Here is a 21,077-nt window from a genome sequence, read left to right as displayed (position 1 = left end):
CATATTGATCTTGATGGTTGTGAATTAGATCACTAAGTTAACAAAGTCTTGATATTTTCTCGAAAATCATTACACGACACTCGGAATATAATTCATGGATCCATTCTTGCTTTGTCAACTGGTTATGATTGCGAGCATATAAGTTACAATTCACCATTCGTGAAATGGTACACAAATTCAAAAAAACACATCCACTTTCAAGATATAGTTGATTCCTTATATGTTAGACACGATTCACCAGTCGAGCTCGTGAAACTGTTCATGATATAGTTCATAAAGTAATAAATTTCTCACATAATCTTAATATACTTACGTAAACAATTACAAAGAATTCAGACTGTTATTCATGGATTATTCGCTCTACTCTTTGGTTTTGAAATTTCTATGTGAGCTATTGTGTACAACTGCTAGCAACCAGTCTCATAGGCGCGAGTCTTGCAAGGAAACTACTAGGACCTGTAACCAGTGTTGCCACTATTTTTCAAAGAAAATCTGGCTGTTCAATTAAAAATATCTGGCAAAATCTGGCACTTGACAGCGACCTCATAGTCATCGAAATTTGGCATATATTTTAGTTTTCGTAGAATGTGCATCAATCGATTTTTGTAAAATTTGGGACATGTTTACCCAAATTTCCAAAATGTGTATGTAGCCGCTTCCAAAACTTAAAAATCTGACAGATTGAGAGATTTGTCTTTTTGTCTGGAAGCTGCCAAAACCTCTGGCTGTGCCAGATAAATCTGGCATAATGGCATCCCTGCCTGTAACCCTGTTATTCTTTTGTTAAGATTCAGTGTAATTTTCGAAATTAAATGAAACTGCGCTAAGCACCAAAAATACATTACCTAGCCACAATTCATGTCCGTGAAATAATTAAGAAAACTATAAGACACGTGACTCTGTGTAAAAAATCCGACGGTAAGCTCAAGACTAAAATATCACGATAACACGACGAGAATTTACGAAAATCGTTGCACAATCATTCTTTACTTTTTCAGTCAATAAAGCTAATATAAATCAATGTATCATCAAGTTATGAACTAGAATCATAAAAATATTAAACATATTCAGGTACAACCACCTACTAAACATTTGAGTATAATGGTATCTTTTTTTTGCGTGAACTAGTTTTGCAAAAACACAAAAATTATTTTCAATACGAGGTTTATTTATCATTGATTGAATCGTGACCTATTTTGAAATTTTTTTTCTTGAAGAATAGTTGGGCAGAGTGATCTTGACTTTTAGCGACGTTGGTGCACTGATGTGGCGATGCAGAGGGTAAGATTTCTGGTCGCATAAATTATTGATCGTGTCATCTAGCCCCACTCAAGAAAGATTTTCAGTGGCAGTTGCATCAGCCCGGTATCACAGACAAAGAGGACGTAACACGAGATGAATTTTCATCACTCGTAGGTAAAACGGTCGATTTAAATTACAAAAATGCGCAATATCAGCGAACGTGGCGTTAGTGAAAAGATTTTGACACAGAGCTAAATGCGTTACTTAGTTTCTGCACCCATCCGAAAACGTTACCGTCTTTTTAATCTCATGCAAACAAAAAAAATGGGCTGAAAATGTGAAACTCATTCTTGTCGAAGTGAGCAAGGCGGGAGTGGTTCACAACCATTTCTTAAGTTACAACACGATGCCGATCTGTGAGTAAGCACATAACAGGATGTTAGTAAATTGGTTGATTCGGTGTATCGAATCTGAATAGATGTATGCAATGGATTAGAATTTGAAGATCCCCGGAACTGCTGGAGAAATTGGCGGTGTGCAGGTGCAACGAAAACTAGAGATACGCTCAGACCATTTTTAATCAGACTTGTTTAATGATCAGCTTCAACCCAACAGGAGCTGAAACATCAAGTCGTGGAATTATTATGAATGATAATAACTGTATATTTAGGTTTCGTCAGGGTGCAGATCTGTATGATTCCAGCACATCGAGCATACTTTGCATTCAAGATATAAGCAAATCTTACGTTGAAAGAAAATGTAGTGCCATGGAATCGAATATGCCTTATCATCGGGGACATTAGGTACTTACAAGAAGTAAAAGTAAACGCCAGCCTGTAAAATGAAGTAATCCCAGCAAAGTTATGCCGAAATTGAACTGGAAATTTGGCTTGTTCCAGTTCGTACACGGGATCCAGTGGCACAACCGATTCTAACTAGAATCGGATGTGTCACTGTAGCAGGAATACGAACTGGAACCAGCCAGGATTCCGGTTCATTTCCGGCTGAGCTTAACTGGGATGTGTCTACCTTGAAAGGTGTCCTTACACGATAATTAAAAGTGGTATTTCTGCGCAGTAATGCCATTAATAACGCCTCCTGTTAGGGTACCTGGTATTTGCGGGAGCGACGGTAAAGAAGACTTAATTGAAACAAAAAACAATGAAACGACAACAAGAATTAATTTCCTCAAACAAAACAAAAACTTTTTTACCGTTGCTTAATGTCCCAAATATAGAACAATAAATAATTATTATGGGTCATTGAAATACAGTCGTTACTCTGCATTCTTCAAATTTGTCAATTGCAATCATTATTTCATGCGAAGTCGTAGTATGCGACATCGACAATTTTTCTATTTCGTTCTTCAAATTTTACTACTGTAAAAATAGTTTCACCTTTCATTTATTATCTTGCATTTCGCAAGCAGGGAGGGCACTATTAGAGCATCAGTTAAAAAAAAATTATGTGGTTGCGAGAATTACATTTTGTGCAATGTGTTCAACAGATGTCGCTAGTACATTGTGGGCGATGATTTTTTTAGAATTTTCTTCAAGCTGTAACGTCTGTTTGTATGTGCCTCATACAATAGAACCCGAAAATTTGGGAAAGGAATTGTACTGCCAAGATTTTTTTTTGTTACATAGGTGTCAATATTTGTTACGCCGACACACGCCGGCGCGCCGCCGCCGATAGGGTCCAACGGCGTGACGCCGCCAACGCCGCCGCCGCCGGCCAAATATGTCGCTTACGCCGCCGCCGATTAAAAATGCATCGGCGCACACCTCTATTGTGACAGAACAAACCTTTATTACATGCTCTGCTTTTTCCTCATCATAATCTGTTGGAGCAACGGAGATAAATTCTAGAGAAAATTTTCAATAGGACGTAAGTAACAATGAGAGATTCTCTTTGGGGTCTTTCTCTTCTGTTCATTACTCGGACATTTCAACATTTACTACTCTACTCTTTGCATAATATTCTAGTAAAAACCGTCGGCTTTCGATATGTACTGGAAAATTAGTGCAAAGTGTTGTAATGACGTCGTAATAAACGAAAGAGAAAGTAAACAAAGAGAGGCTCTCAATGTTACTTACGTCCTATTGAAAATTTTCTCTAGAATTGCTCAGTTGGCAGATGAGAATAAAATAGTCCCCAAAGGAACCAAATTTAGTTCGGCTTTCATAATAAGTATCCATGTTTTACCTTCTGGGAATAGTAAAGATGTTTGAATTGGCAGCTTCCAGTTCAAAATCGCTGAACTACATTAAGGGGTTACACCACTGTAGAGCTCGAACAAATGGGCATATTTCGGAATTTTTTCTTGGCGCAATAAAGGGATGAGTTGAAATGTTGTTAAAAGGAATTTATAACATATGTATTGGATCAGAAAAACATTTTTTTTCTAGTAATTTTATCACAAGGTGGCAACTGTGCAGCATTTCCCCCCATGCGAGTTTTTTAGGTAGAGGTCCACGGCCTGAAAACTATCTCCCGTAATTTTAAACCTAGAGCAAAAAACAAAATAGTTTTTCTGGTTCCTTATGACAGCGACAAGCGACTTACGTAGGATTTTTTCTCGATCTTTTTTGCTTTTTCGCGAAATGGTGTACTATTAAGTGAGAAACATGCCGAAAATACCATTAAAATCGAAACAAATTGTTAATTTAACAAAAATCAAGCAATAAGAAATTAAAATCCTACATACGTTGCTGGAGAAATCAATTTCGAATATGCTGTGAAAATTTCAAAACAATCAAAAGCCATTTGTTCGACTTGTATTTCCGACCAACTCAAAAAAGTGGGTTTGAGGTTTACACAGGAGGCGTTGCGGAAGAATTGATAATTTGAACATTTATATATCGTAATAGTCTTCCATGATTTGGGATATAATTTTTAACATCCTAAAACACATTTTAGACTAATAAGTATAAATTCGACTTTTTAAAAATTCTTCTGTGGTGTAACCACTTAAATGCCTATTAGACTGATAGGATGTTGAGACTATGTTCATCCTAATTATATTATAACCCTACTCATTTGACGCCTTTGGTTAAAGCAGCGTCTGCCCTCTTTCTTCATCTCATTGCCGTAAATAGCAGGGTGAAAATTGGGGCACTCGAATTAAGTTTTCGTTGCGTATTTTACCATTTTCCGCCTTAATCCAATCTTTGCCATAATAAAATCAACGTTGTCTTCAAAGCAATTTTTTTGATAATGAGAATGTTTTGTGTTCAGAAATTCCGGGCTAAAATTCGTAATCAAATTCAGGAAATGTAAGATTACTTTCGTTCGAATTTTAATTTTCTGTACAACCTTTAAAAGCTGGTAAATTAATTTCCACTACCAAATTCAATGATCAAATTACTGAACAAGTCAGCAATCCTCATCTGAAAATTCGCTGAGTATTTTTGACGTTTGGATAAAAAGGGAATATTGCGGAGAGTTTGGTACCAGAATTGGTTTACTAAATTGACTACCGAATGGCTTGCTGTTGAAAACCCAAGTCAAATTTTCTAATACTTAATAATGCACGTTTGGTGGAGCAAATTAATAAATATTTGAACATTAAACTAATATTAGGACACTTTTTATTCTCAAGGACATGTTTATCTTCGTGGGATATCTTCGTTCGGCATGGCCGCTACACAATTACAATTTATTTCGATCGATATTAAGCCAGTCGAACATCCGGAAAATGAGATGGAATTCCAACTGGCTTTTGCTAGAATTCTGGTTCAAATGACAAAACCGGCTTCAGCTCAAATTACGGATGGATTTGACTGGGATGTCCTTAAGGGGTTATATACAAAGTTGTGGCGAAAAAGTGAGCTAAGTTCGTGATTTTTTTAAAGTGGTTTATGCAAATTTATTTAAAAAAGCGGAAAACAGTTCGTTATAAGTACTATCGAAGTTCGAAAAAACAGAATGAATTAAAAAAAATATTCAAGGTTGCTGGAGGTATGGCCTATCCCCCCAAAACGTGTTTTTTGGCAGAGGTTTGCGGTGAACGCTCTCCAAGCCAAACCGCTCAACAGAAATCAAAAAACTAAAAAGATTATTGAAGAAAAATATATTGTGGTGTACTTGAATGGATCGGTTTCCCAATACAATTTTTTTTCCTGCGAATAAAAAACATGTTGACAAAAAATTGAGTTTTTTGGTGTTCAAAATTTTAAACAAAAATTCATTGCGAATAATCCAAGTACACTAGAATATAAATACAAACGGTTCAAAAAAATTTATTAAGATCGGATGAATAGTTTTTGAGATATCACGTTCACCGCAACGGCACTTTTCAAAAAACTTAGTTCCGCGGTAATTGCGTTTAAAGTTTTGTGTTAACTTCATTCGCGGAAGATCCTGCGCGCTGCAAACAGCTGTAATTTGAAATCTGGTGCTCCGATCTGGATGAAATTTCGCACAGATATTTTCAAAGGTATGTATTTTCAGAATATTCAATATTTTTTCGATTTTTTGAGTTCCAACTTTGTATATAACCCCTTAATTTGCTCTCAGTCTATTTGGTAACCATAATGTTACGAATACGCGAATAAGATTTTTCTGGTTAAAATAATGCTTTGTGAATCGTAGAAGATTTGAATCCATTCCATTCAAAAAAATTTACTAATAAAGTGAACAAATAAGTTATTCACCCAATTTAAAACGATTGATACATAAATTTAAATGATTTATTTTTTTTCTGGCACATGTAGTTTTGAAACGATTGGAACATGTGTGCGAATGGGTGTTTGATCATTAAATTTGAAATCACATTCTACGCGGGTTCGACAACATGATACTGTAGGATGCATAAACTTTAAGATGTGTGTCATGAACCCTCAGTATTCGGTGAAATTTAAACCATTTGTTGAAAACTTGTCACCTTTTCACTTCCTTTAAAAAAAACTAATCAGAAAATTGGTACTTCAAATATGTGTCTTGGTAACGCTTTGACTTAGGATGTCCGAGGCTGACTTGAAAATTGGCTCTAAAAATGATGGTTTTCATATTTTTGGGCACGGTCTACTTTTCCGCGAGATTTTTTAAATAACGTAGACTTCGATTTGTTTCTGTCAGAAATACATGTTAACGCTAGTAATAATGTTAACAATTTTGCGTCATGGTTGTAAAAATTTAGCGTATGGCGCATACACTACCAATTTTTCATTACCTTAGCGCGACAGCGTAATCTTCTGCATTTTCAGAGATTTCTTCGTGAAAAATATGCAAATGGTTCAACATTTCTCGAAGGCACATCTAACATAAATTCAAAAGAATATTTAAATCCGCGTTAAATGACATTTTGTCCATCAAAATCGGTCTAGAAATGGTGAAGTTCTCGACAAACATATGATTACGGCTTAAAAGCCAACTATCAAAATTCACTTTGAATGGAAATTCCGGACAAACCGTAACTCGCAAATCACAGATGTTGGCAGTAGATTAAAGAAAAAAGTTTTCTTTATCGATAACTGCTATGTACTGTATTCGGTCAGTAACGGTTTGTCCGGAATTCCCTTTCAAAGAGAATTTTGACAGTTGGCTTTTACGCCGTAATCCTATGTTTGTCGAGAGTTATTCAATTTTTACCCAAATTAGGAATTGTCACACATGGACCCTTAAGGCGAAAATTCACTTTCGAAATAACCGCTGTGGTGCAATGCTGATCACAGTTGCATTGCTACATAAACCCCTTAAGCGTTATGGGAAACAAATTCTAATTTAGCCAAATTCGTATAACTCCGCTATTTATCGACCGATTCAGATGATCAAAATGTCGTTGAACGCGGAATTAAATGTTCTTTTGAATTATCGTTAGGACTAGGACGTGCCTTTGGAAAAATGTTGAACCATTTGCATATTTTTCATGAAAAACCGATACAATCCACCTAGCAGTGAGATGGGACATTTCTTACACATGTCACTGTTGGATCATTCATTAGTTTGCAGAACTCATGCAAAGTAGGCACCCAACCAGAGATGGGATTAAAACAGTTTCTAGTTCTGCACGAATAAAATCTCGAATAAACTAAATAAATCATAGAAAAGCATTAAAACGAACGAAATAAAAAATAAAGCAAAAAATTAAATAAAAGGTGTTCAAATTCATAAAATGAGTAGAATGATTAATGTAAATCAAAATTATAATACACACGAATGAAATTATATTAGCTTAATTATTGAAAATTTAGACTATATTTAGAAATAGTTATAAGATTAATAGAATAAATTGACTCAAACTAACAAATTGAATGCAATGAATAAAAGAAATGACTGAACATAAAATGAATAAAATTAAAGATATGAACAAAATGAATTAAATGAATCAAACGATTAAAATGAATTAAATGAATCAATTTAATTTAATGAATGCAGTGAATACAATGGAGATCAAATAAATGTAATGGATCAAATGAATAAAAAGAATGGAATGAACAAAGAAAATAAAGTGTATAAAAATTAAATGAAATGAATAAATAAAACAAACGAATCAAATAAACAAAATGAGCTGAATTGATACAATGATTAAAAAAGAAGAAAGTGAACAGAATAAAATGCATTGATTGGACTGAAAAATTAAAAGATGTTTAAAGGTTATAAATTAGTAGAAAAAAATAAATTGTGTCAAATAAATTATTTGGATGAAATGAATAAAACTGAAAAAATACTCAGATTAATAAATTGAAGAAAAAATGTTTGAAAAAGTTTACAAAGTTTGAGCGAATCCTATACATTTCTTTTGTAAGAAATGTAAAAACCTAAAATAAATGGCAATTTTCATATTGTGGTCCCAAAATCGGCAATTATTTCGTACAAAACAGCATCATATAGCCTACGGCTGAAAGTGTTCATTTCTTTTTTTTTCAGAGCTGTTAATATATCGAGGATCGGCTGGCAAATGACACGGTGGCTGATTTTTCAGTACCGAATGTCCTTACCCAGGACATGTCGTGGTTTTGAACTGACTATGCTGGTGTCCTAGGATGTCGAGAAAAATGTTTGAATTGTCCTGGATTTTATCCTCCAAGCCTAATTTTTTTCTTCTGATTGGTTCTTGTCCATGTTGCAGTTACGGCCGACCGCAACCATAACTGCAACCTGATCTCCTAGGTAAACTATCTCTCAAGCAGAGTACGAGAAACAAAGCCCTAAAGTACTCGAATCACGAAATTTTTCGAACATCTCTTGCATGTGGAATTTATCTATCTTGCTGGAAATCCGCGAACATGGCTTCACTTCATAAATGAGAATAACTGAGACAATAATTATCATGGAATAACTTATTTGAGCGTTGTCTCGAGCTGGTGATTATGTAACAACTTCAGAGACTAATCTGCCATAACATAACAGGTCCTAAGGAACGTCGCGCTCAAACCAATACTACTTACACCCACCTATGTGCCTCTTTTCATAAAGTGAACCACGATATGACAATTACTTGAAATCTTCGCTGATTGTAGTGTAGCAAGAAAATAAAATGTATAAATCCGAACAAGTACCCAGGTCGCGAATTTTCACGAAAGCTATTCGCCTCACGATCGAGCGTAACAGAGGGGGAGGGGCTCTTAGATGGTCCTGGGTTTTCACTCGCCTGATATGGTCACCCTACATTTGAGTTGACCTACAATTAGGCAATCCATGAGACGTTTCTGATCAGCTGATTATTTCTTCTTTACTTATTCTGACGTTACTCCGAGGGGTGCGACGTCCGACAATATCGTTGATTCGATCCAACATCAAACGAATCGGACTAACAACGTTGTTTGTCGGACGAGTTTTTCTGTTCGCAGGAGTATACTTGTTGACAGAACCCACCGCTGAATTGTCAAACAAACGTCTAATGGATTGCCTAATATATACTAGGTCACTTGAAAAGTTCATTCAATGTTTGATTTTTTTGCAGCAGCGTCTTCATGCTACGCATTAATGATATTAACTACCCGTGTGGGCAATATTTTATCTTATAACTGATATTACTGCCAGCTGGCTGATTCATTATTCAAAATAAGTCTTTTAGTATTTTAAATCACTATTTAAATGTTTAACCTACAATTACAAATACAAAACCTGCTTCACTCACAGTACTAGGAACTGGTCATTTTCTATCTTCTGATACTCAACACAGTTTCCATAGTATACATAATAGTCCAATAGCAGGGAAAAGATAGGTTCACAGCTCAAATTGATAGATTTCATCAGTTTTTAATAATATTTGTAGACGAAGATATAACAAAACTTCATTTTCACCGTGCAGGAAGAAAACGGTAATATACTCCAGTAGCTTTCATCTCACATCATGTGTTACAAGTTACCCGCACATGGAGTAACAGGCATGTTTTTGTCCATCCTGAAAATAGGAAATGGTATTTTGATTTTATAAGTACTGTTTAGTATTCTTCATGCTCCCATTAGCGCATGTGCATGTTGACTATTATTGTGCAGTTTCCGCATTTCTGCTTATACTGCTTTGAAGATCTGTTGCACAGTACGTTGTAATGGAGTAATTTGACAGTACGTTGTAATGGAGTAATTTTATCATGAGGTGCGCGCCGCCGTTACCGATAGTTTTCACCTGGGACGGGACATGCAAAGTGAAACCTAGGATAGGATCCGCCAGCTGGCTTCTTTTTATATTTTACTAATCCCTGTTGAAAACGACATACCCCCACTCGACCAATGTTGCCAAAATATTTGTTTTGTTTCGGTCGTATATTTGTTCTGATTAAAATATTCTATATTATGTACCAATTTCATGGAAAAATCAAAGATTTAGTCTTTATATCCGCATTTAAACGATCATAACGTTTTTTCCCATCGGAATACAGCAAAACAAAATAATATATATTCGTTGTTGGACATTACGAAAAATATCTTCACGCCTCTTCATTTTTGTAAGTTGCTTTCTGAGTCAAGCAACCTCTGTCACAAGAATAATTTTCTCTGTTCGGATTTATTTTAAATATTCTAAAACTACTTTTCTGCAAGGTTTAATTTTTGTTTTGGAGCAATGTATAGGTTTTTACAAGTGATTGTTTCGGAGAAAACACCAGTAGAAAATACACTCTCCTATTTACACCGATGATCGATTCAGTTGAAAACTGTAAAATTCAACTGTATCGATAATACCAAAGGAAGAACAAGAAGCGACTTCCGGGATAACTTTCTCCCTGTTTGCTCAGTACTTCCAATTTACTCGGTACTGGAACAAAGACAATTTTTACATGAAGTTCAAAATATTTTCATACTTACGCTACACAGCCCGTTGATTTCGAAAAGAGGCATTTCCGCATTATTCCGCACACAGAACAGAATCCACGATAACCGCGCTACCGGATCTCTCGGGAATTTCAATTCTGGATAATATGTTTGATTTCGTCTGCCAAATAATGCCTGCACTTCATAATTACAGACGGATGTTATAGAAAGAAAGCGGTATCTCGAGAAAACAAAAAAATCAACACGGTTAACAATCGTCGTTTTATGTTTGATATCACAATATGACAACACTTCCAAGCAGCCCTTTAGTACTTTTAGTTTCCAAGCCGAAGGTTTGCCTATGTCACTTTCGTCCAATCACGAGCTGGTTCAGAATTGGTTCAAAAACAGGGGACAGAGCTGGCGGATCCTATCCTAGAGTGAAACAAAGTAACTGTCACCACGAACCGGCAATGGCCTGTCATTTCTTGACGATTTTCATTTTCTTGGAATGGACAGTGTCTGGGTAGTATCTGGGACGGGACGTGTAAAATGAAGCAAAGTAACTGTCACCGCGAACCGGCAATGGCCTGTCATTGCGAAGTGAACCTTTCTTGACGATTTTCATTTTCTTGGAATGGACAGTGTCTGGGTAGTATCGTAATATCCTGGCTATACACAAGGTTTTTTTGAAAACATTTTACGTGTTGTTTAGATGCACGTAAATTCACACAAACAAATATGCAAAATGCACGGACGGCACGTGCAATTTTAATATTCGGCACAACAGTTATGTTTAACGTTGTTTTACACAGTTCAGACAAACGATAACATAGTTCATGTCATGTTTGAGCTCTATAATTTTCGGCACAAATCAGTACCTCATCGGCAGAAATCTATGCCGCATCGGCACAACACTATCATCGGTATTTGCATGAAATTGTTTAGCAAGCGGATTTTTCCCTGCAAAATAACATTAATATTGGAAGGGAAAAGGAGGGAAGACCGTCTTCGCATGTCCCGCCCCAGGTTTTCACCTGGCTGGTCAGCTTCCAAGATACGGATAATGAAGTGTTAAAAAATAGCTGTTATTTTTTGTTACTAAATGTCAAAGTAGAAAGTTTATGCGGATAAATTTCCAATGGGCAATACATTTTTAAAATCAGATAATCATCGAACGCGATCTTTAAAATTATACTTTCAACACTAGGGTAATGAGCCTATTTGCGTCCTGTTTCTATTATCATCTTACCAATTTGTAGCCGTTGGTTAGAGCAGCTTTTTCCATCTTGAACAACGCATTGGTTCAAAAAGCAATAGTTTAGTTATAGTAAATAGTTTAGTTATAGGTTTTGTGCCTTTACGCGCAAAGGTGTTTTCAAAGAATTTTCTCCTTAATAGTGGTTTTAATTTCAAATTTTTCTCCATCACGGATTGCATAATGCCATGCCATTATTATATTGGTTCTTAAGAACAAAGTAAAGCTACTGATGCCAATTTATATGCATTGCATCAATTGTAGGCCTAGAAATTAGTGATATACTCATCATAATAGGGCCTCTTTACCATATATTCGGAGGAGAAGACGAAGCTTCTTATTTTGACACTGATTTCACCAAAAAATCCACCTACAAGTGAAATATTTTTTTAAATAGATTGTTTAGCAAATGTAATGAAATGATGAGTTCTTGAAATATGTAGGATATACGTTAGCCTTCGCCTATTCAATCAATTTCATTACAATAATCCAACATTTGTACAATATTTTCCTAAATCTTCAGGAGGAAACTCGAAAAAATGCGATGTGCACACTAACTTAAAACCTCCGATACCAATCGTTTAGAAATTTCGCAGAGTTCTTTCTCACATCATTGCCCAGGTACCTACGTGAGTGCTTTACAAAATTATTATTTTTAAAATAACATGTTAATGTTTTTAATGAATGCCCGGATAGAATTTTACAATAGCATTTACCCTACAAACAATCATAAAACAATAAATATCATAGTTATTACTGTTTCAACATTGTTCGATGCCAAGTTCTCACAGTAGATTTACAATAAAATTTCATGTAACAATAAATTTCACTGTTCACCAAAAAACTGACACAGTGCATTCACATTAAATTTTACTGTTTCCGAGAAAAAAATGTATGGAGAAAAATTGATTTTTTTAATGTTAAGATACATAACCACCCCCCTTTTTCACTGTAAAAGTCTATTTTACATTGAAATTTACTGTAAAAACGTTAAAGTTTATTGTTTTTGTATTGTAGCATAACACTAAAACTTACTGTAAATTGTTGTAAAATTACTGTACTGTCACAGTGAAAATCATGGTTTTGTTACTGTACATTTCTATTCGGGTGTATTGGCTTCAAAGTGCTATGAAAAAATCGAAAAAATGAAGGCTGCTTTCATCACCCTTTATCATCTTCATTTATAGCAAAAACATTTTCTGGGACCTTTGGCACAAAACATTAGCTACGTTGTCCAGCCTTAGCCGATTTCTAGAAAGTTCTACAAAGAGAAAAAATACAGCTTTCCACAGGTATACTATATTATTTTGTTATGAAAGAAATATTTTGTTATATTGGAACAATAATAAGAAAATTGTCATTTTTTGCATGACAAATATACAAATGGTTCAACACTTTTCCAAAGGCACGTCTTGGTTCTAATAATAATTCGGAAGAGCATTTAATTTTGCTATAAATCAATTTCGGGACAAGCTACATTTTTCAAACCTTTTGGTGTTGCACCTGTGGTTGCACTATAACCTATGCTAGTTCACTTGAAAAGTTAAAAAAAAAGTATTAATAGCATCGTGTAATCAATGAGGTGTATATAGGTGTGGCAAAACACACGGTTTGCTAGTGTTGGCTACTAAAAATATATAAACAATCCAGAAGCACAACGGGTCGACGTCATAGGTCACACGTTTCAATGGGAGCGAAACGACCGGTATGACGAAAGCAAGTCGATTTATACTGTGATCACTCACACCACTCATGTAAGACTCATCTTACGAATACCAAAGTGCCACCTTCGCCAGACCTGTATATACGAAATTGTCGTGCAATGAGTTAGGATGTAGTTTTGGCAACAAATTCTTAATCCACCTGGACAGTGCGTAACGAATAAACGGTTCCCTTCAATAGAAACATGTGTGTCACGTTTTAGCTTATCCTCCCTCAACTATACGTCAAAAAACCTTCGATGCAATTTTTGATACCTAACTACTTCTTCCTCAACGAATGTCATATTGTAATAGTAGGCAAATTTTGGCCCCTTAGGGACGGTACTGTACTATTTTAGCACTTAGGAGGCCTAAAATCGATGAAATTTGTATTTGGCACGAACACGTTTGCTTTGTTCCTAAGAATCACTAGTAAAATAATAAATGGCTCGAGAATCGTGGAATACTTCTGTTTGAGTGCAACGAAAACTCTAATCGGGTGCCCAAAATATCGGACTATGTCAAAAGATAGTACAAATATATGACAGACACTACTCTAACCAATGATTTCAAATGGGTAAAGTGATAAATGTAATAGGGCGAAATTACCCTATACATATTTGAAAACTATGTATATATTTAAACCGTTGAATTGCTTCATGCAACGCTTAACTATTAGGGTGGGACAAAAATGAGATTCCAGCTCCGAGCAACTTGTTAGTTACTATTTGGGTCCTAGAACAACTGTGCAAATTCTTAGCTCGATCGGTGAAACTATTTTTTTGCGTCCACTGTTTAAAGTTTACATGGAATTTTGTATGGGAAAATTAACTTTTACAAAATAATTCGTCCAGGAGTCACCCATTACTTCCTAAAAATAAATCGTTATGTGGCTTTTATAGGAAATTTTATAAAGAAACAAAGTCTCGAAAACCACGAAACGATCTGACGCTTGAGAAAAAAGTTATTAAGCAGAAACCGATTGATTCTCTGACCATTGATAAAATATTAATTTTTTCTAGCACCACTGCTGTTGGTTGTCCAATTATACGCAATTTTGTTTTAATCCTCTCTTAATGTGTCTAAATCGTTTATCTATACTATTTGGCCACTTCGCAAGATTTTAAGGGATAAATTGAGGCTTCTTTTGTACATAATAAGAGAAAGTTAAAAAATTTGTATGCAAATAGACCGTCCGAAGCAGTGATGCTATGAAAAGTGAAATTTTCATTAATCTTCAGGGCATCAATCGGTTTTTGGTTAATAACTTTTTCCACAATCATCAGATCGTTTTGCAGTCTTCTAGACTTTATTTCCTTGAGAAATTTCCTATAAAAATCAGACATCTACTTATTTTTAGGAGATAACGGGCGACTCTTGGAAGAATTAATTTCCAAAAGACAATTTTCCCATGCGAAATCCCATGTAAACTTTAAACCGTGGGCGCAAAAATATAGTTTCACCGATCGAGCCAAAAATTTGCAGAGTTGTTCTGGGAGCTAAATGGGATCCAAAAAGCTACTCGGAGCCAAATTTTATTTTTTTCATATAACCATGTCCCACTCTATTAACTATAGATTCATTCCAAAAACAAAAATATGCATCAGAAATTGCTTTGCACACGCATCAACCCCGTATAACAAAGCATCACAGCCAGAGCTGCAAATTTTCAACAGTTTGTTTTGAACTTGAAGAAGGAAAAAATCTCAAATCATGCCCTACTATGTTCAATTCGCAGTTGTTTGTTTCCATTATTCTTTCAAACAGTCGACCTGCTCAATCATTTTCCATTCATTTTCAATTTCATTGACCCTGTGAATATCTCTTTACTGGGGTATTGACTAGGTTTTTCAAGCAAAACTACTCTGAACATAGTTCTTACTGTCCATGTAAGCTTGAAAATGCAAAACGTGACGACATTTAACCTAAACTGGCCTCTACAGAGCAGATGACAGCTTTGGTTGGTGAATGAAAAAGCATCAATTTGAAATGAAGACGTACGATTTAGTTATGAAAATCCCGCCAACTTGAAAGTGAATGATTGAGGGAGGCTTTGAATTTGAATCATGGTTGGGTTTGATTGAACTGAAAGTTGGCATTTGAAAATGAAAATTTGCACCACTGATCACAGCTACTAATCATTACCTCTTCACAAGGCGTGTGAGGACATCACAAACTCCTCTTGAATCTTTATGAAGTGTAGCCCACTCTCCTCCACGCAGCAAATATCCCATGCGTAATAAAATATTTCTCTATATCTAGAGAAAATTTTCAATAGGACGTAAGTAACAAAGAGAGATTCTCTTTGAGGTCTTTCTCTTCTGTTCATTACTCGGCCATTTCAACATTTACTACTCCACTCTTTGCATAATATTGTAGTAAAAACCGTCGGCTTTCGATATGTACCGGAAACTTAGAACAAAGTGTTGTAATGACGTCGTAATAAACGAAAGAGAAAGTAAACAAAGAGAGGCTCTCAATGTTACTTACGTCCTATTGAAAATTTTCTCTAGATATCATTTCGTTGAACAAGAGAGGAACTCTCTCATTTTTCCGATCCTCACACACAACGGTAGAGATGCTCCTTCTTTTCTGCCTCATCCTGAGGGAGGGATAGGGTAAAAGGGTATAATACGTCCAACCGGCGCAAAATACCCCTCTTCAATTCCCAGGATTCCTGAATTATCTAAAAAGTAAAAAAGACTGATAACAGTATCGTTTCATGAAATCACCGAACTAAGTTAGTTTGGTATTTTTAATACGTTGCAAAACAACAATATACACAAAAGTTTCAAAGAGCTACTTTGATGTAACCTCCCACATTTTCCAATAGCATTACAACCAATTAGAACCAGTTGGATTTGATAAAACTATTTCAAGTAGCTTAATAGAATATTATAGTTACTATCTTAGTTTTTAGTTTGGCTTAAAACTATATGTGCGTGTAGAATTATTCATGCATTCACAACAACTCATCACCGGCTAAAATAACCCACCCCACCCATTGTTGTGGGGCATACTCACCGATTGCTGTGGAGCATACAATCCTCTTGTTGTGTGGCATATTACACTTTAACCCTTTCATGCCCAGCTTTTCTCTAGTGCATGTAGGGTTTTAAAACTATTTTTCCTTGAATTTGAAAATGGTGAGATCAAGAAACACGAAAAGTCTATTTTCATAAAGATAGGTGCTTCCTTTGCAGTGTTAGGAGCTGCTCAATTTTTACCTTCCAATGCTCAAAGCAATTCTCCAAGAATATTTACAATAGTCCAATTGCATGGAAAACGTAGCCAAAGACAGCCTAAATTGATAAGTTTTATCAGTTTTCAATAATATTGCACCAAAACGAAGATATATGAAAAAATCATTTTCCGTCGTCAACGTAAATTGTTCCTGGCAGGACTGCTCCATCGGAATCCAATCAGACTAATTGCAATAACTTCGCTTCTAGGGCTGATCCTTGTAACTGTTATTACTCAAATGAAAGGTAATAGTCACATTCATTAGCCTTACTTGTTTTTGTGAACAAATCTTGCCTCAATAAAAATTTATAACTGTTTAAAAACGTTGTTGTCCACAAACAACATAGACATGAATGAATTAACCGGGGGCATTTTACCCTGGGTGAAAGAAAAAACGAAAAAAAAATTTAGGCATCTTTGTTTAATGTTTAATAATACTTATCTACTTGTATCAGGATGTTTTTTTATAAAAAATGAAACGGGTACTAATTGCTAACTAATATAACAATAAATTAGAGTAGTTGGTGTGGAGATCATAGTGTCGAATGGTGAAATATAGCTATTTTTGCTTAAGGAGGGCGTATTAGAGCTGTTTACTCTATTAGCCCTCATTGTGTGTTGAAGTGTTTATAACAAGTCTGTCGGTGAGTATGTCTCACAACAATGGGTGGGGCATTTTAGCCGGCGATGAGCTGTTGTGAATATATGAATAATTCTACACGCACACATAGTTTAAGCCAAACTAAAAACTAAGATAGTAACTATAATATTCTAGTAAGCTACTTGAACTAGTTCTATCAAATCCGATTGGTAACTGGGTGTAATGCTATTGGAAAAGGTGGGAACTTACATCAAAATAGCTCTTTTGAAACTTTTCTGTATATTATTGTTTTGCAACATATTAAAAATACTAAACTAACTTAGTACGTTGATTTCATGAAACGAGGCTGTTATCAGCCATTTTTACTTTTTAGATAATTCAGGTACGGTGGGGCGTACTGTACCATGTTACCCTACTGCGCTACTCAAATTGAATTCAGTGTCGGGAAATCATGCATGGCCTTCACTCAGTCCAGAGAAACTTTTGGGAACTCTTAGGTTTTCAAACCCAAATGTATCTGTTGGACATACACTCAGGTTTTTTTACGCGGGGATACGTGCGCGTAAAAAACCGCGTAATTCAAAAGTACGCGTAAAAAGCTGCGGTAATTAATAAAACCGCGCAAAAAAAACTTCTTCTTATCGATTTGGTTTCTTCTGCAAAGTACTGTTCAAACTACGAAACTTTGCTTAAAAAACCGTATTTTTGCCTGTCTCATATAGAAAGGTTAGGGACCATTTATAAATGACGTACCATTATATGAGGGAGCGGGAGTTTTGTATTTTGTGATGATGTGTGACGACATGGGGGTAGGGGGTCATGTCATGCTACGTATCTTTTATAAAGGGGAATTGGGGTAAACTTGATGTCACTACAACCTTACCCGTTACATCTAACTAACATAGTTTTTTAATATTTTTTTTATTTTTTACGGGGACAAGGGGGGAAGGGTTACCGTTAAGCTACGTAATTACCAGGGGGTGGGGTATTTAGAGTTTTGTGACGCAATGCTACGATGGGGGAGGGGGTGTTAAAAATCACTCAAAAAATGCAACGTTATTTATGGACGCCCCTTATGCAACCACTCTGAACATCATCAACCTACTCTCGGAACTGAGGGTCGTGTGTCATATACCATTCGACTCAGTTCGTCGAGATTTGAAAATGTTTGTGTGTGTGTATGTGTGCATGAGGAAACTGTTTTTTTTCTGAAATTGGTACACCCCTAGAGAGTTTCTCAGAGATGACTGGACCGATTAGCACAAATTTAGTCTCAAATGAAAGGTGCAACCTCCCATCGGCTATTGATTTTTTTATTGGACTTCCGGTTCCTGAGTTACAGGCTGAAGAGCGCGGCCACAAAGCTAATTCCCATATAAACTGGTACCACAACGGTATCAAAAATATGCACTCTGAACATCGTCAACTTAATCCCAGTCCGGAGGGCCGTGTGTCATGTACCATTCTACTCAGTGCGTAGAGCGGAAAATGTCTGTGTGTATGTATGTATGTGTGTATGTGTGTGGCACACATACACTGTTTCTCAGAGATGGCTGGACCGATTTGCACAAACTTCGTCAACCTAATCCCCCCTATTTTTTCCTTATATAGTTTGTCTGTGTTTTAACAGGGGTGCAGCTAGTGGTATGTGATGAGAGGTTACCCCCCCCCCTCCCCAATACCACCCTTCCCTAATCCCCCACAAAGTCCCCTCCCATTAAATACCCCTCCCCCCATCAAGCCCCCAACTCATCCACACACCCCTCTTTCATCCCAATCGCCTTCACCTGGTGGGTATACCAAGGTAGGCTGGTGGTTCAGATGTGGGTTATTCATTTTTCTAGTGGGTCTGAAATTTCGATTTTGCAGGGAAAACATTAGGTAATACGCAATAACCGCATTCAATAAACACCAGTAAAAATTTGGTTTGAAATGATTTTGAGTTCGAAACTACTTTCTTACTAATTTAAAATTTCTTAACAAGTTACAAATTTTTGGTGGGGTCCGGACTCCTCCAGACCATCCACCTGGATCCACCGTTGATTTCAAGTGTTTTAGCGTCGACATATAGCATCTCAATTTCGTGGCTGTTGACCCATTGTATGTATGTGCAAATCGTACTGAATCTATCTATATATATATATATATATATATATATATATATATATATATATATATATATATATATATATATATATATATATATATATATATATATATATATATATATATATATATATATATATATATATATATATATATATATATATATATATATATATATATATATATATATATATATATATATATATATATATATATATATTTATATATATATATATATATATATATATAAATTAATGTATGTTTGTATGTATGGTCCGCTAACTACTTCTAAACTACAAGTCCGATCTTGATGAAATTTGGCATACGTATTCTTTATCCCAAGAAGATGTTCATGGAATGTTTTTTTGGGGGGGGGGTTGTTTTTTAGGCAAAGAATTATTTATATCTCCATATTTATTAGTATTTGACATATGTATTTCTCCCACTGAGCCGATGGATGATGGGGTGGACCAAGAAAGGGGGGGGAGGGTTCTGAAGTAATCCTTATCTATTCATTCAATGTGATTATTAGCAAGGAATTCAATTTTGACATAAGTATTATTTCCACTAAGGAGATGGTCATGGGGTGGTTTTTGTGATCGATGGGAAGGGTGAGAAGTACCTAATCCGAGGAAAGGGAGAGGGGTGTATTGAAGAACTTTTTTTTGCTATATATATTATATATGATTTGGCACCAAAACGGTGGACATGATTGTTGGTTTCGGAATCTGAAGGAGAGGGAGGGTTTCTGATGCAATATCTATCAATTACTTCAAAAATCTAAAATTTTGTTGCATGTATGTTTACCAGCACATAAATGAAATGGCAAGAATTTATTTGATAGAGATCTATTACGCGAATGAATATAATACTGATGAATCGCATGAATTTGTCGAAAATTAAATTGAAAATTGCACCTGCGATCGCTTCATCAAGTTAAATCAACATTGCTGGATTATGGACGAACAGCTCTGCCCTAAAACAGCCACTAAATCTTGCGCTTGCGGAAAACGTTACTTACAATATCAATCAAAATTCGGATGTAAGCAAAATGCTAAAAGAATGCAACACTGTTATATAGGACGAATTCACGATGATCCATAAAAGGAACTAATCGAATATTTGGTAGCGTGGTCCGCGATCTTCGTCAAATTTTATCCGTTAGTCGACACCTACTGATGAAATCAGTTCTTGCTTAAGGGCGTAGGATTATTGTTGAAAAAATATCGTGCTTAAAAAAAAATTGGCGATACCGAGAGTGTTAGTCTATTCAGACAATAATGCAACATTTAAGCAATATTTTCCTTAATGTTCACCGCAAAATATTGAAAATCTTCAGGAGACACCACGAATAAATGCAATGTACAGAATAACTTTAAATCTACTGAACCAAATTGTTTGAAATTTTGCACAGTTCTCCTTCATATCATAACATCATTAAAGATCATAACTTTGTTCACAAAAATAAGTTTCATGATTTTTTTTACCGAAAAATGCATTTTTAGCTGCAGAATGCTATAAAAAATTCAAATATTAAGAAAAAAATAAAAGCTTCGATCAATACCTGGGGATATGTAGAAAAACTGTACAAACCTTGAAAACGATTGGTCCAATATATCTTCATTTATGATTTACACCACAAAGCAAGTTTTAAACGAGATACCTCCAGAGATTTTCTGTCACTGGCTCAATTTTTAGTATTCTGCTATGATATTTGAAGAAATACTGT

The 21,077-nt window shown here is 35.5% G+C and overlaps 1 protein-coding gene across 7 annotated transcripts in view; it reads left to right on the top strand.

Annotated features, from left to right (window-relative positions):
• Window positions 1-21,077, top strand: part of LOC131682789 (probable 3',5'-cyclic phosphodiesterase pde-5) — a 199,387-nt gene that overhangs the window by 2,007 nt on the left and 176,303 nt on the right. The gene's annotated exons all lie outside the window — the stretch shown is intronic.

Source organism: Topomyia yanbarensis, chromosome 2 (assembly GCF_030247195.1).
Source record: "Topomyia yanbarensis strain Yona2022 chromosome 2, ASM3024719v1, whole genome shotgun sequence".
In the NCBI taxonomy this organism is placed as follows: Eukaryota; Metazoa; Arthropoda; class Insecta; order Diptera; family Culicidae; genus Topomyia; species Topomyia yanbarensis.
The sequence above is the reverse complement of the archived record's forward strand: the minus strand, read 5'-3'. Positions and strand labels throughout refer to the sequence as shown.